The 16934-nt window shown below is 39.9% G+C and overlaps 1 protein-coding gene across 4 annotated transcripts in view; it reads right to left on the bottom strand.

The window, feature by feature from the left end:
• DLGAP1 (DLG associated protein 1) overlaps nucleotides 1–16934 on the bottom strand; it is an 892830-nt gene that overhangs the window by 600116 nt on the left and 275780 nt on the right. The window lies entirely within an intron of this gene.

Here is a 16934-nt window from a genome sequence, read left to right as displayed (position 1 = left end):
AGCTGGAAAGCTGCAGAAAAATACAAATTACAGAAGGTCATGCAAGATCTATTAAATCAGACTATTCATGAGTAGATTCAGGGCATTTGCATTTTGAGCTGGGAGCCCAGTTCATTCTCGTGATCATGCATGTTTTGGAAACCTACTGATTCTTTCTTGCTTAATCTCCTTATTATACAGGCAAGAAAACTGAGGCCAGGGAATGACTTGCCCAAGGCATTTACTCCTTGGTAACAGTGGTGAAGTTAGAATTCAGAATTCTGGATTTGCTGGTACTTTTGTTTTTCTTTTTCATTTCTTGTTTTCCTTTACTCCAAGGGTTCTTCTTTTATTCTTCTTCTTGTTCTTTCCTATCACCAAGTAACCAATATTGAGTCCCTACATCTAAGAATGAGCAAAAGTAAAGTCAAAGAAACAAATCAACAAAAAACCAAAATGGGAATTTGAACTTAAGCTGTTTGATCCAGTAGTGTGCTTTCCATTGTGCCACTGAGTTCTACAGTCATCTACTTTTTTTTTTAATGCCTATTTATTTTTTAGAGAGAGAGAGAGAGACAGAGAGAGAGACCATGAGCAGAGGAGGGGCAGAGAGAGAAGGAGACAGAAAATCCAAGTGGGCTCTATGCTGACAGCAGTAAGCCTGATGAGGGGCTCAAACACACGAACCTGAGATCATGACCTGAGTCCAAGATGGACGCTCAGTAGACTGAGCCATCCAGGCACTCCTACAGTCATCTACTTTTGACGTTTATTTGGGATGACTGGGTGGCTCAGTCACTTGAGCATCTCTTCATTTCAGCACAAGTTATGATCTCATGGTTTGTGGAATCGAGCCTTACCTCGGGCCCCATGCTGGCAGCATGGAGCCTGCTTGGGGTTCTCTCTCTACCTCTCCCTCTGTCTCTCTCTCTCTCAGAATAAATAAACTAAAAAAATTTATTTCTTGAGAGAGAGAGTGAGAGAACTTGTGGGGGAGGGACAGAGAGAGAGAGGGAGATAGAGCAGGCTCCACCTGATGTGGGGCTTGACCTCATGAACCATGAGATGGTTCCTCATTGACCATGAGGTCAATTTCCTCATTGACCTGAGCCAAAGTCAAGAGTCAGACACTTAACCAACTGAGCCACCCAGGCGTCCCATAGTCATCTATCTTTAGACTGTCTACTCAATCCCTTTCTCTGCATTCCCCAACTTTGAAAGGTGTCCTCTGTCAGCTGTTTGTCCCTGAGTCCTGATCCATGGCCATTGCTCACCCAGACTGGGCTTCTCATCTGGGACTAGGAGATTACAGTCTTATTTAGGTGAAAGAGTTATGGCTGCAGCGTGGTTACCACGTCCCTTATGGGCAGAGGGAGCCAATACTGGTAACCGGTGGAAAAGGTGAGTGAAAAAGACACTCGTGGAAGAGGGAGTGAGAACTCTCCCAACTCCCCTGCTTCCTACTCACCGGTCTTTGTTTTTTCCTGTGGCTTCCACGAGCTCATAGAGCCTTATGACCCATTCTATTTTAAATAGTTAAAATTGTTTAGTTTTAATATTTTTGACTTCTACTAGGTCAAGTTGGTTACATTCCTTGACTCTGCCGCTAGAGTCCTGACTAATACACCTCTTATCATTCATGTTATGTAAGTTACTGTATAAGCCAGTTACTTTCATTACATCATTTTAAGAGGTTCATTTAAAAAAATATTGGCTGGGAGTGTGGAGAAAGGGGGATGGAGGCTATAAAGGTATGGCATTTTATGGAATGCTGATATTTTCATAAAGTACACATTTTACAGTGTGATAAAGGGGAAAGGTCCAGAGGAGAGAGCTCTCTCTTAATCTCAGCTTTGCCTTGTAGAAGACTTCTGAGTTGTGAAAGATACCTAGCCTTTTTGAGTTTCCATTTCCTCATTGAAAACGGAGGCAAGGAAACCTACCTTAGTCAGGTTAGTACAAGGAATAAATGAGAGCATTTGTGCATTCACTCATGTACTCATAACTCATTCATTTCCCAAAGATTTATTGAGCATTTACCATACGCCAAGCACTATGGGAGGTGCTTGGAATAATGACCTTTTCATTTTAGGGAAAGTGAGTGGATAGAAAAAAAAACCCCAATAATCACCATGGTGAAGGAATAGAGTATTTTAGAAGTGAATCATGCTGCTGATGTAAGAAAAATAGACTAAATTAAGGAGGATCAGGAGTACAAGGGTTGGGGGCTATTGGGAGGTGAGGGCACCTCACGAAGAAAGTGAGATGTGACCAAACACTTGAATGATGTGAGGGAGTGAGTCATGTGCAAGAGAAAGGTGTTCCAGGCGCAAGGAACCACCAAGGCTAAGGCCAGAAGGTGGGGGTATGCTCAGTTGTTCTTGAAATTGTTAGGAGGTCAGTGGGGATGGAGTGAAAGGACAAGGTGGAGAGCAGTAGAGGAATGTGGAGTTAAGTGGGAAGTGCTGTGGAGAGGCGGATGGAGGGATGGATCAAGGGCAGCTCAAGGCTTTTTGGCTCTCACTCTGTACATGAAATGGGGGCTGCTGTGGGAGTTCGTGCTTAGAATTGACATCACTTATGTTTCAGCAGGCTCATCCTGGCTACCGGTTGGGAATAGACCACAGCGGGGGTCGAGATAGAGGCAGAAGGAAAGCTTGTAGAGAGACGCCATGTTGGCTCAAACTCAGGTAGAGCTGGTGAGGGGTGAGGAGTGGTCAGTGGTCAGTCATGCTGGGTGAGCAAGAGGATCTCCTGACGTATCACACGGAGGGGGTAAGCCAAGAGGGAGACAAGGATGGCCCCAAGGTTTCTAGCCGAAGTGACCGGAAGAGTACACTCACCATTACTTGAGAGGCAAAAGGCTGTGGCTACAGAAGATTGGGGGGAAAGAGGATGAGCTTCCTTTGGCCATACTGATTTTGAGAGGTCAGTGCCCAGTGGGCTTGCCATGTAGGTAGCTGGATATGCAATACTGGAATACGGGAGAGAAGTGTGGCTGGAGCTTGCATTAAAACCTTCCAGAAGGGCGCCTGGGTGGCTTGGTCGGTTAAGCGTCCGACTTCGGCTCAGGTCATGATCTCATGGTCCGTGAGTTTGAGCCCCGCGTCGGGCTCTGTGCTGACAGCTCAGAGCCTGGAGCCTGTTTTGGATTCTGTGTCTCCCTCTCTCTCTCTGCTCCTCCCCTGTTCATGCTCTGTCTCTCTCTGTCTCAAAAATAAATAAACGTTAAAAAAAAATTAAAAAAAACAAAAACAAAAACAAAAAAACCTTCCAGAAGACTTTCTAGCCTAGCATATGTGGCTGCTGATATTCTTATTGTTACCTACCATAGTGATTATGAAGGGGGTCAGACAAAATCATATATGCACAGCACAGTATCTGAGAATTCAAACTCAACGTATTGTAATTCCCTTCTGTCTCCCACCTTTACTTCCAAATATTTCATTCTCTATTGACTAGAAGATGGATCTATTGTTTTCTGTGAAAAAAAAAATCAATTTTCCACAAGACATAATAAAAAAAAATCCTATTTTATATTTTGGCAGCCCTTTTAAAAATACTGCAAAAAATAATCTTCTGATAAAATATTAACAATAGTACTCAATAAGTCATGAAGTAGAACTTGCAGGTGGTGAGGTAAATTTTGATTCGGGCATGAGCTGAGAAGATCTAAGGGAAAAATGAAAAGAGGACTGAAATAATCCGTGGATCTGTAAGTCCCTCAATATCTGTCAAACCTCCCTGGATTTTTGGCAGTGATTAACAGTCTTTCAGAATCAAGAAAATGCAAATGTGTAGGAAAGGTGATTACTCCAACTGTGGGTCCTAGTCTGAGGAAGCACATTTGCCTGAAGGTACATCTGGGGACCACTGGAAATTCTGGAATGAATTCTCTCAAGTATGAAAGTGTATCTTTGAAATGGGTTTCTTAATTCGCAAACGTTCCACGTCTTCCATTGAACAAATTTTAACTTAGAAACCCTCCCAGTTGGAACCCTCTTTTATAGATGAGGCTGATGAGGACTAGGGAGGTGATGTGGCATGCCTGAGGCCACAGCTGGCCGGTACAGCAAGGCCAGGACCAGACCCCAGGCCCCTAACTCTCAGTATAGCTGTCTTTCCACGCAGCTTCTCTTCAGTTTTTTTTTTTTTTTCTTCTTTTCTTCACTCAGTTACCGTTCATCAGTAGCACCGTGTCCGTGAGGTCTCACATCTTATCTTAAACATTTTACTGAAAGCTTATAGTCCATAAAACAGTGCGCTTGTTTGAAGACAAAGTTAAACTATCTATCTGCCGCCTGGGGCCCTCACTCCTGCAGAAGATGACGTAAGAATCGATTTGGGAACAAGGTCTGCACTTATTCCGACCCACCCTAGGTCTGAGACAGTGTTCGATCACATAAAAAGTGAGAGGACTAGTTACTTTCCCCTTCTTTTGCAGATCACATTGCTAATTGATTCATCCTTTGTGTGTAGAAAACTTCAAGGCAGGGCTGGATGCATGAGTGTGCAACTTGGGCAACCGCCCAGGAGCCCATGTTCAGAATAGCCCCACACTTAATTCTTCAAAAATGTGAACCAGTGTTTTTGCGGGCGAGGTACAAGTGGAACGTGTGGGTAAGGAGGGGTGCACAACATTCATGCCCCCGGCCATCCCTCGCTGCCTCATTTGCACATAATGTGCATGATGGTGAATTCTCTTGGGCCCATAATTCCTGGACATTCAGCAAGGTTCTGTATGAGTGAGGTTAAGTGTGCTCTGTCTATGACTACGTGGGGAAGGTGACAGTCCCAAGAAGTTTTGCTTTCCACTGGAAGCGGAATTTGCTTTGAACTTCACATGAAGGCAATGATGTTCCAAGAAACATGGATAACAAGTGATGGGGTTCAGGGCAGGTCACCCTCAAATATGCCACTTTGGCATATTGCTTATTTTGAATTAAAGTTACTTGGGATAACGCCAGTACAAGAAGGACACTCTGACCCTCCTCCGTCCCCGGAAAGCAGGAAATAAACGTCCCATGTGAATGACACCATGAGGTAAAGAGGCATCCTTATCAGCAGAGACAGGGAATCCAGGGACGAGAAGGCTGTAACAACAAACCCTGTTGTTTCTTTACTAATTTCCTACCTGAAGTCTAAACTTCTTTCTGTCAATTCTTCATTGTTTCTTTGTCTAAAAGGTACAAAAGCTGGCTGGTTTGGCCACTTCTTTGAGTCTCATATTTTTGCAGGCTCCTGTATGCATGCAATTGAATTTGTCTTTCTCCGGCTCATCTGTCTTCTGTTGATTTAATTATTAGACCAGCCGAAGAACCTAGAACGGACAGAGGGAAAAGTTTTCCTCCCCCAAACAAGAAATCCTGTGGTATCCTTCATTTTATTTTACATTTTATTTTATTTTATATTTTATTTTATTTTATTTTATTTTATTTTATTTTATTTTATATTTTATTTTATTTTATTTTATATTTTATTTTATTTTATTTTATATTTTATTTTATTTTATATTTTATTTTATTTTATTCTATTTTATTTTATTTTATTTTATTATTTTAGCATTTTCTCCCTTGAATTAGTAGGCTGCTTATGTTGAAAACAAAGAGACAAAAAGAGAAAGAAAGGGAAAGCCACAGTTCTTTTTGCTACAGTCCTTCCTTACTCATCAGTGAGCCAAAGGGAGTGAGTGTTGGTAAATGGTACATGTATCACGAAGTGAATAAAAATGGTAGAGTAGATCTGTATAGTGTTTCCACCGTTCTGGTAAGACCAACATACATATGCATGATCTGTGACGTACAAATTCTGGTGACCACATGTAAGTTAAGCAGTCCCATGTTTGTATTATGCACCGTAAAGATGGATGGTAAAATGCACCCTGGTAATTTAAACTTTGATTTTTTTTCTTTATCCGGAGCTACGTTAAATAAATTAAAACAAAGTTAAATAAATTAAAACAAACAAACAAACAAACACTATGATCAGTTGAGAGAGAGAGATGGCAGATAAAAGGAACCAGTTTTATACTTGAGTACATTTAACAACTCTTGTCCTGCTTTCTGAACAGGGCTCTGCATTTTCAGTTTGCTCTGGGCCATGCTGATTCCATAGCCATCAACGTTCACCCTATTGTAATGAACTAGCACAGACTTTAGCAAGTGCTTCAAGCATTATCAATTTACAGTTTAAGTAGCGTATGTAGGATTTTTGGCAATGGAAAATCTGCTTCTGAAAACCCTAGTATGATTATAAACCAAATTAATCTCGTCTCTGTTCTCATCAAATCTCCTCATGTCTTTCCCTTCCCTCCCAAACGATTTCTTGGACATCTGACCAAAGTTCCTAATTTGAGCCAATCCACCTCAGAAGTCCCTTGGTCTTTGATTTAATTCAATTTCTAATTTAATTTAATTTTAATCTTCCATTTGAAACTCCACTGCCTTCAAGGTCAAATCCTCAATTGGTGAAGAGAGAAAAGTCAGTGAAAAAAGTAATTTACTTTAAAGTGTGAGTAATAGAGCCACCTGACATGTTTGAGGGATATTTAGATTTTAAAGGAGCACTTAGTTAAGTCTAAAGGACCTTAATGCGAAAGAAACAATGCTTCTAAAGGAGAAAACTTTCTATTACTCTCTGCCAAGAGAGCCCTTCAACTCAATGCTCTTAAAAGAAAGGGCTGTGTTCAACAACCACACATGATTTTTTTAAATGAGGTAACTTATGCTCATATGTACCAAGATTTTTCCAGTCATTTGGAAAAGACCTCGGTATCATGAAATATACAGGCTCATTTCATGTCTCTTTTTAGCTCACCAAAAAGAGGGGCGCCTGGGTGGCTCAGCTGGTGACGTGTCGACTCGTGGTTTCCGCTAAAGTCATGACCTCACAGTTTGTGGGTTCGAGCCCCATATCAGGCTCTGCACTGGCAGCTCGGAACCTGCTTGGGATTCTCTCTCTCTCCCTTCCTCTTCCCCTCCCCACTTGCGCTGTCTGTCTCTCTCTCTCAAAATAAATAAATAAATAAATAAACTTTAAACTCACCAAAAAGAAATGTACTTTAAAACGTGTAGTAGGAAGAGACAGCCTTCCTTTAATTTTCTTTATGAATCTGACCTCTCTGTTCTTCCAATTCCATCCCCTATCAGTCTGTCTGTGGTGGCTTTGCAGCTTCAGGAGCTTAGCTAAAGGACTCTCTTTGCAGAATTTTTAAGGCATTGCCTCCCTACCCCAACTCACTTCCCTACAGACAAGATGAGTTGGGGCTCCCTGGTGAACAGAAGTTAGGTAGTGACTCATTGGGATATCACGGCTGTTGCCCTGGTCCAAAAAGATTGACGGTCTATTCACAACTTTGGGAGCACTATTTACAATTACCTCCCAATCCGTGTGGAAGGAGACTAAAAGACCTTTCCCATTGAGCCTATCTTTTTTGGTTAAAAGGATCATCACTTGAGAATAAATTGGAGACTGCAGTATTTATTGTCAATGCCTTAAGTGGGGGCTTTCAACATCTTGCATCTGGATAGAATTTCTTCCCTCCAATCTCAGAGCTTTACTATGTTTGTTTCTAAGCAGTTTTCTTTTAAAAAATTACAGTAGACAATCTTACTCTATTTGGCTTTAGTGAATTCACATTGCTTTCTCTTCACTCTTTGGGCTGAGAGCCTTCCACATTTCTTTTTTAATTCCACCCCCAGGTCCCCTTGATGGACTTGACGAAACACAGTAAGAGTGGCCACATTTCTTGAGGGCTTACTATGTGCCATCATCGCTCTAACTAAGCTCACTACGTGGATTGTCTCATTTAAGGTTCACAATAGCCCTATGGGGTAGGTGATAGTATCATCACCCTTTTACAGGGGAGAATGAGATGTAGAGAGAAGAGATGGACCAAATTATGAGGGCTGGTCAGTAGGGGGTGCCACGGCACAGACCCACAAGTCGGCCTGGGCCATGCCCTCTCCCAGGATTTCGCCTCTCAGTGTTTATTTTTCACGAATTCATTCTCACTCATCTGTCTAATTCCTTTGTATCAGCCAGTATGTAAGGCTTCCAAAGCTGACTATGTCCTGGGAACTTGAAATACCTTGCTTCATTTAGATATGATCATTATCCCCTTTTACAGATGCCAAAAGTGAGACACGAAGAGATTAAATTACTTGGCCCAAATCTCAGAAAATTTTATAGCCAGGATTTAAATCTAGTTCTATCATTAAGTTATGTTTCACTCTTCTGTGTCAGATTTCATTTTGCTCATTCATAAAAGTGAGTTTTCTAAGCCAAAGTATAGAAAAGCATTATTATTATTATTATTATTATTATTATCATCATCATCATCATCAAATTGGTGATGAGTTCGACTGGTGGAGCCAAATTTAGTAGCCAGAGACCAAAGTCTTAGTTCCAAGCCCAGATATGCCAGTTGGCAACAATGCTTCCACTGCAACCGCAACTTTGTTTCTAGCCAGTCACTTCCCAGAGGCATGTTACTAATCACGAATCCCTGAATTGTGCGCATTCCGACATGGACTGAACTTTATCATTCATCAAATCTAATTGTTTCATTTCACAGATATGAAAAGCACAGACAGTTGCAGGAGAACACCTGAGATCGCACAGCAAATTAGTAGCAGAGCTAGGACAATAACGTAGATTTCCTGACACTAAATCTGACGTCTTCATGCCATCAACAAAGGCAGCCTATACTGGCTATTTTTTCACAGGGTCTTAAAAAACTGTGTTCATACTTTCAACAGATATTGAGTGGCTCCTATGTCCCATACACTATTCTAGGTTGCTAGGGACAGGACAGCAAACAAAAAATATAAATTCCAAATAAATGGATGGATGAATGAATGAATCAATAAATTAATTAATTAATAAAAAGGGGGGGGTGGTGCCTGGGTGGCTCAGTCGGTTAGCCATCGACCTTGGCTCAGGTCATGATCTCACGGTTCGTGAGTTCGAGCCCCGGGTCGGGCTCTGCGCTGTCAGCTCGGAGCCTGGAGCCTGCTTTGGATTCTGTGTCTCCCCGTCTCTCTGCCCTTCCCCCGCTTGCACTCTCTCTCTCTTTCTCAAAAATAAATAAAACATTAAACAAAATTGAGAACAAAAAATATAAATTCCTGCCCTCATGGAGCTTTACGACCCAGCACTGTGATGGTGAAATGTCCTGAAGCTTCAAGTGACAAAATGTTACATGAATTGAAGTTATTTTGAATTTAATCGCTGATAAAGGTGTTTGTTTAAACAGCACTGGCTTGAAATATGGATGATCCAAAGCTATAATGTCTCAGGGACGGAAAAGCTTATTATTCTGTATAATAACTTGTACAAATAATCAGAATTCTGTCATTACACACCAACAGGGGTGGCGTGGGTTGTGTGGTACAAATGGAAAGGTGGAGAAGCTAAGTAACGTCCATGCTCTCAAACAGCTTAAGCTGGAGATGTAGTCATTGTAGATGAGGGGAAAGCATTTCCCCTCAATTTAAACTTCTTTAAGTAAATTCCGTAACATTTAAAAAATTATCTTTCACTCTATGACAGTTAAAAATCATTCTCCATAGCTGCTGAGAATTAACACTATAATTAGGTGAGTAATCTGAAATCCCCAAACCCCAGTTAAATTTTCTGAAATCGATCTATTTCACGTCTTTTTTAAAACGATGTCCACCATATTTTGTGTCAACTCGTTCAGCGGCAGAGAAATAACAATAATAAAATGTAAATCAAGATACGACCTCATCCTCTTGCCAATAATTAGTATAATGAAGTAACAAAATTGAGCTCTTGGTCCACAAAGGCTGGCTGCATTTCCTATTAGTCTGAATAGAAACAGCCACCCTAAAGCTGTTTCATAATGGAAAACAGAGAGCAGTGCAGTTTCGAGTACCAAACTAAGCCTATTCTTTAATTACAGTAGTTTGCAATGTCAAAATACAGCATTATCTAATATAACCAGGGTTTTAAGAAATGCAGTTACGCTTGAAGCTGATAGACTATGCTTTGGTGCCTTCCAAGATAGTAAATGCTTCATTCTGACTCTCCCACTTAATAAGTATGTCAAGTAGATGTGGCTGCTACCACGTGTCCTGAAGGCTCTGCCACTGAGGGATAACTCAACTAAAACATGGTGACTACAATCCAGCGACAGGAAGACATGAGAGTCCAAAATAGAACTTATCGTCATACATTTATAACCAACTTTGCTCATATACTGGCCTAAGTACTGAACTGCTCAAGATGCACGTGCGTATACCCACCATTCTTAACTTCGGAGAGGTAAACACCCAAGAATTCACACTCAGAAAATATTCTGAGTGGCGACTGCTGGGAGAAAAATCTAACGGGTTAGCAATTACGTGAACTACCTTTCATTATTCGTACATACTCCTCGCGGTGCCTCCCGAAGACCCAGTGAGGGAGACACATTTCGTGTGGCCAACTTAGCTAACCTACGTGAACGTCTGCCATCAACTCTACAGTTCCCAAATAATGCCATTTGTGGTGGCCTAATTTCTTTGGTTTCTTCTTTGGTTACTTCAGTAGAAATAAATTATGCACATACTCTCCAAAGGTAATGCCACCACAAAAATATGTCTGCTAGAGTAGAGTGCAATGATGCCAGCTTTCACGATAATTAGGTGAGACTGTCTATTCCAGGCAAGTCAATGAACAGGAAGATAGGGACCCTCTTTTTCTTTCCTTTACCTCCATCATGGATAGGAATTCGATAGGGCCCTCCCTTGAAAATGCTAGGAAAGAGACTCGTTTTGTCTTCAGCACCTTGTGTCTTTTTTTTCGTCTTTTTTTCTTTGTCTTTTTTTTTTCATCTTTTTTTACGTCTCTTTCCCATTTTTATACCTTCTTTTTCAGATATTGTTATTTGAGTTTCCTTCATTAAAACTCTAACACTTGGCAGTAAGTGGCCCAGCCCAGAAAGCCTCTTTGTCCCTGTAGACCTCAGACCTCTTCCTTACTGAGAGGGGTCCAAAGACCTGGCCATCAAAACCCATTTAACTCCCTCAGGCAGTGCCAGCAGTGGCCAGTGAACAGGTCCAGCAGGATTAGATAAACCTAGCTGACCAAAATAACAATGTGAAGACGCTGAAAAATAAATTGCCATTGGAATCACGGTCCACAAAAGTAGCCATTCTTAACTAAAACTGTGACTGCCTCCAACAATAATAAAAACATAAAATTAAAAGCACCCTGGGTCTCCTAACTTAAACAGACAAAATGTTCAGGCTACAATAAAAGGTCCCTTGCCATACCAAAAATTAAGACAAGTCTCAACCTAAATGATAAAGACAATCAACTGATGTTAACATTGAGATGAGTCAGATGGTTGGAATATCAGACAAGGATTTTTTTTTTGTAATTTTTTTTAACGTTTTTTAATTTATTTTTGAGACAGAGAGAGACAGAGCATGAACGGGGGAGGGGCAGAGAGAAGGGGAGACACAGAATGGAAGCAGGCTCCAGGCTCTGAGCCATCAGCCCAGAGCCCGATGCGGGGCTCGAACTCAGGGACCGCGAGATCGCGACCTGAGCCAAAGTCGGACGCTCAACCGACTGAGCCACCCAGGCGCCCCCAGACAAGGATTTTTAACAGCCATCGTGTAACTGTTCCATCAATCAGCTACAAAATCTTTTGGAACATATAAAAAATAGAAACTTTCAGTAAAGATATGGAAGTTATAAAAAGAACCAAATGGAAAGTATAGAACTGAAAAAATATGTGAATAGAAATAATAATAATAATAATAATTATAGTTATAATAATAATAGTAATAATAATAAATTTGGTGGATAAACTCAAAAGAAGAGTGAAGAGTACACAGGACAGATCCCTTGAATCCACCCAATCTGAACAACAGGGAAAAAATCAGATACTTTAAAAATGAACAGAAACTTCAGATGCCTGTAGGACAATAACAAAAGGTCCAACCTTCATATCACTGGGGTCTCAGAAGGAGGTAAGAAAAATAGTGGCTGAATACTTCACACATGTGGGTAAAACAGACACATGCACAGACTTATGGAGCTGAGAAAACTCCCAACAGGCAAAAGCCACAGAATTAGGGATGCCTGGTGGCTCAGTTAAGCAACCGACTCTTGATTTTGGCTCAGGTCACGATCTCGTGGTTTGTGGGATCGAGCCCTGAGTCAGGCTCTGTCCTGACAGTATGGAACCTGCTTGGGATTCTCTCTCTCCCTCTCTCTCTGCCCCACCCCTGCTTGTGTGCATACTCTCTTGTTGAAAATAAATAAAATAAATTTTAAAAAGCCATAGAAATATACACCAGTCCACATTATAATGAAACTTCGGAAAATGAAAGCCAAGGAAAATACCTGAAAGGCAACCAGAGAGAAACAAACATTTCTAATCACTTAAACACCAATTTGAAAGACAGCACCTTTCTCATTTGAAACCATGGAGTATAGAAAGAAGTGGCAAAGCATTTTTTTTAAATGAGGAAGGAAAAGAAATGTCAACTACAAATTCTATATTCAGGAAAACTATTCTTCAGGAATGCAGAGGAAATGGAGACATTTATTTTTTATTCCATTTTTGTTTTGTTTTATACACACAGACACATACATAAAGTTGTATCAGACACACTATAAACTTTTTTTCAATTAAGACATTTCTTGTATAAAGAAAAATTCAAAGAATTTGTCACTAACAAATCTATTCTTAAAGTCTAGCTTCAAATAGAAAGGAAATTAAAAAGGGGCACCTGGGTGCCTCAGTGGGTTGAGCTTCCAACTCTGGGTTTTGGCTCAGGTCACGATCTCCCTAAGTTCCAGTCTTGAATCAGGCTCTGTGCTGACAGTGTGAAACCTGCTTGAGATTCTCTGTCTCCCCCTCTTTCTCCCCCTAACTCATGCTTTCCCTCTCAAAATAAATAAATATTAAAAAATAAAGTAAGAAGCTTTAAAAACAGAAAGGAAATTGTAAAAAAAAGAATCTTAGCACATAAGGAAAGAAGAAACAAGGAAAAGAGCAGAAAGCCAGATATATACAATCCTACTTATGAGTTTGAGAAATTAATTTGATGGTTGAAAAAATACAATAGTAGAGTAATCTGATACTTAAGAAAATGATACCTAAAAGCGTGGAAAGTAAAAGGACATAAACACAAGTGAGATTTCCATACTCAAAGTAGTAAAACGCTGGTATTAGTGGACTGTGTTACATTATAGACGTATGTTGTAATACCTAGTGTAACCACTACAGAAACTCTGCAAACAGGTATACTCCAAACCACTAGGGCAAAAAGATTTTCCAATCACGTGCACGATAACAGATTAGTTCCAGAACAAAAAGAATGCCTACACACCAACAACGACAAAATCAAACAACCCGATTGAAAAACAGGCAAAGGATTTGAATACACATTTCTCCAAAGAATATATACAAATGGCCCAAAAGCACATGAAAAGATGATCAGCATCACTCATCATTAGGACAATGCAAAGCCAAACCACAATGAGATACAATTTCACGTCCATTAGGTCGTCCATCATAAAACAAACAAAATAGAAAATGTGTTGGTGGTGATGTGGAGGAATTGGAACTAGTGTGCGTTGTCGATGGGGCTCAATAGCAGAAACAAACAAACAAGCAAAGAATACAATTAGAAATGGGAGAGGAACTGAATAGACATTTTTCCAAGGAAGACTTACAAATGGCCAACAGGTATGTTAAAAGATGCTCAAATTGCTAACCATTAGGGAAATGCAAATCAAAACCACAATGCGGTATCTTCTCACAATTGTTAGAATGGCAATCATCAAAAACACACGGGCTAACAAGTGTTGGTGAGAATGTGGAAAAAAGGAAATTCTTGTGCATCATTGGCGGGAATGTACATCGGCACAGCCACTGTGGAAACCAGTATAGAGGTTCCTCAAACGGCTAATCATGGAACTTCTAGAGGATCCAATAATCCTACTCTGGCTATATATCCAAAGGAAATGAAACAGGATCTCAAGGAGGTATCTGCACTCCTGTGTTTACGGCAGCACTATTCACAATAGCGAATACACAGAGGTTACTATTAGAGATACCCCCAGATTATTTTTTGGCTACAAGAAGTAAGAAAACTCTGCTATTTGTGACAACATAGACGGAACTTGAGGGCATTATGCCAAATGAGATAAGTCAAAGAAAAAGACAAATACTGTTTGATATCACTTACATGCGGAATCTAAAAAAGCCAAACTTATAAAAACATAGAGAGATAGATTACCAGGTGCTGGAGGTGAGAGGGGTGGGGAGAGGTTGGTCCAAGAGCATATATTTCCAGTTATAAGATGAATATATCCTGAAGATCCAATGTACAGCATTATTATTATAGCTAACAACACTGTATTGTATACTTGAAAGACTGCTACAGGAGAAGATCTTAAATGTCGTCACGACAAAAAGGAAATGGCAATTATGTGATGATGGCGGTGTGAGCTATCATTTGGCAATACAGAAGCATCAAATCAACATGTTGTAAATCTTAAATTTATACAGGGTTACAACATCTCAGTGTTACCTCAATCAGGCTAGAAATAAAACACAAAACATGCAATAAATAAAATCCAATACAATGGTACAGCTGCTATAGAAAACAACATGGTGCTTCCTCAAAACCCAAGCATACAATTACCATCTGATCCATCGAGTCCACTTCTGGAATGTAACCAAAAGATTTGAAAGCAGGGGCTCACACATATACCTGTACGCCCATGTTCACAGCAGCTTTATTCTCCATGGCCAAAAGGGGGAGACAACTCAAATGTCCCCTGGCAGGTGCATGAATAAACAAAACACAGTATACATAAAATGGAACATCATTCAGCTTTGTTAAATCCTGATACGTGCTATAACACGGATAAACGTGGAAGACATTATGCTAAGTGAAATAAGCCAGACACAAAATGACAAATATTGCATGAATCCACTGAAATGAAGTTCCTAGAATACGCATATTCACAGAAAATGAAAGCAAAATAGCGGTGACTATTTTGTAAGGGATGTAAGCTAGGAATGAAAAATTAGTGTTTAATGGGTACTCGGTGTCAGTTCAGGATCACGGAAAAGTGCTGGAGATGTCAGTGACGATAGCCACACAACAACGTGAATGTACTTAATGCCACTGAACTGTATGCACTTAAAAATAGTTAAAATGGTATGTTTTGTGTTATGTGTATTATACCGCAATAAAAAAAATGTCACAAACCAATCCGTACAGCCTCCCCCAAACTGTTCAAGTAACCCACAGACAGGCAAGAAAAGAGAAACAGAAAATCAACAATCAGAGAAAACAAACAGAAAATAAGGACGTAGCCTTCTCACACACTAACATTTCAATAATTACCTTAAACATAGATGGCCTAAATACAGGAATTCAAAGGCAGAGATTGGTGGCATGAAATAGAACATGACTCCAAAATATGTTTGTAAAAAAAGCTGCTTCAAATTCAGCAGAAAAACAATACCATGCTGACTACAATAATTTTAAGAAAGCAGGTGAGACCGTATTGATAACAGATAAAGTAGCAATCAAAACAAGAAACATAACTAGACAACAAAGAGGTACATAACACCGTGATCCAAGGATCAATATGCTGGGAAGACAATCCTAATCCTAAAGTTGTATACCGAGTCTCAAAATACGTGAAACAGAAACTAACAGAGTTTCAAGGAGAAGTAGAAAATCCACAATTAGAGACTCCAACCTTCCTCTTAAAAACTAATAGAACTAGGGGCGCCTGGGTGGCTCAGTCGGTTAAGCGTCCGACTTCGGCTCAGGTCACGATCTCGCGGTCCGTGAGTTCGAGCCCCGCGTCGGGCTCTGTGCTGAGCGCTCAGAGCCTGGAGCCTGTTTCGGATTCTGTGTCTCCCTCTCTCTCTGCCCCTCACCTGTTCATGCTGTGTCTCTGTCTCAAAAATAAATAAACATTAAAAAAAAAAAAAAAAAAAAAAACTAATAGAACTAGAGAGAAAACCAGCAAAGACATAGATCTGAATAACACAATCAACAGACTCTAAGTGACATATACAGAACAACACACCCAACGACAGCAGAGTATACAGTTTTTTTTTCCCCAAACACCCACTGAACCTTTACCAAGATAGATCAGTTCCTTGGCCACAAAACAAACCTTCACAAAAATAAAAGCATTGAAGTCATACATAATGTGTTCTCTGACCATATGGAATCTAACTGGAAGTGAGTAACAGAAAGCTAACAAGAAAATTTCCAAATATGTGGATATTAAAATACAGACTTCTAAATAATCCATGGGTCTGAGAGCAATGAAAATGACAACTGGAAATACATGGAATGCAGTTAATGCCAGGATGAGAAAGAAATTTATAGCACTGTAAATGAGGAAATGTCTCAAATCAAAAGAAAGTAGGAAAGGATGAACAAAACAAACCAAGAGCAGCAAGAGAGAAAGTCACAGATACAGCAAATTGGTGGTTTTGGGGGAAAATAATCAACAAAATTGAGAAAGCGCTAAGAAGAGAGAAGATGCATTGTCACAACTGCAGAAACCAAATAAGGGTTATCACTATAGATTTTATGCCTGTTAAAAACATAATAAGGGAACATCACAAAACAAAACACCTTCATGCTAAAAAATTTGACAAATTAGAAAAAAAAATGGACCAGTTCCTTAAAAACTATGTATTACCAAAACTCAATAAAGATGTTATAATTTGAATATCCCTATAAGTATCAAAGAACTTGAACTGACAGTTTAAAACTACTGAAAAAAAAAAAACCTCTTCAAATTCAGAGGGTTTTACTGGGGAATTCTATCCAACATTTAAAGAAGCATTATCACCATTTTCCACAATCTGTCCTAGAAAATAGAAGAGGAGGGAACAATTCTCATTTTATGATACTAAGACCAGATAAAGAAAATACAAAATAACAAAG

Source organism: Panthera onca, chromosome D3 (genome assembly GCF_046562875.1).
Source record: "Panthera onca isolate mPanOnc1 chromosome D3, mPanOnc1 haplotype 2, whole genome shotgun sequence".
NCBI lineage: Eukaryota > Metazoa > Chordata > Mammalia > Carnivora > Felidae > Panthera > Panthera onca.
This window is presented reverse-complemented; position numbering and strand designations above follow the sequence as displayed.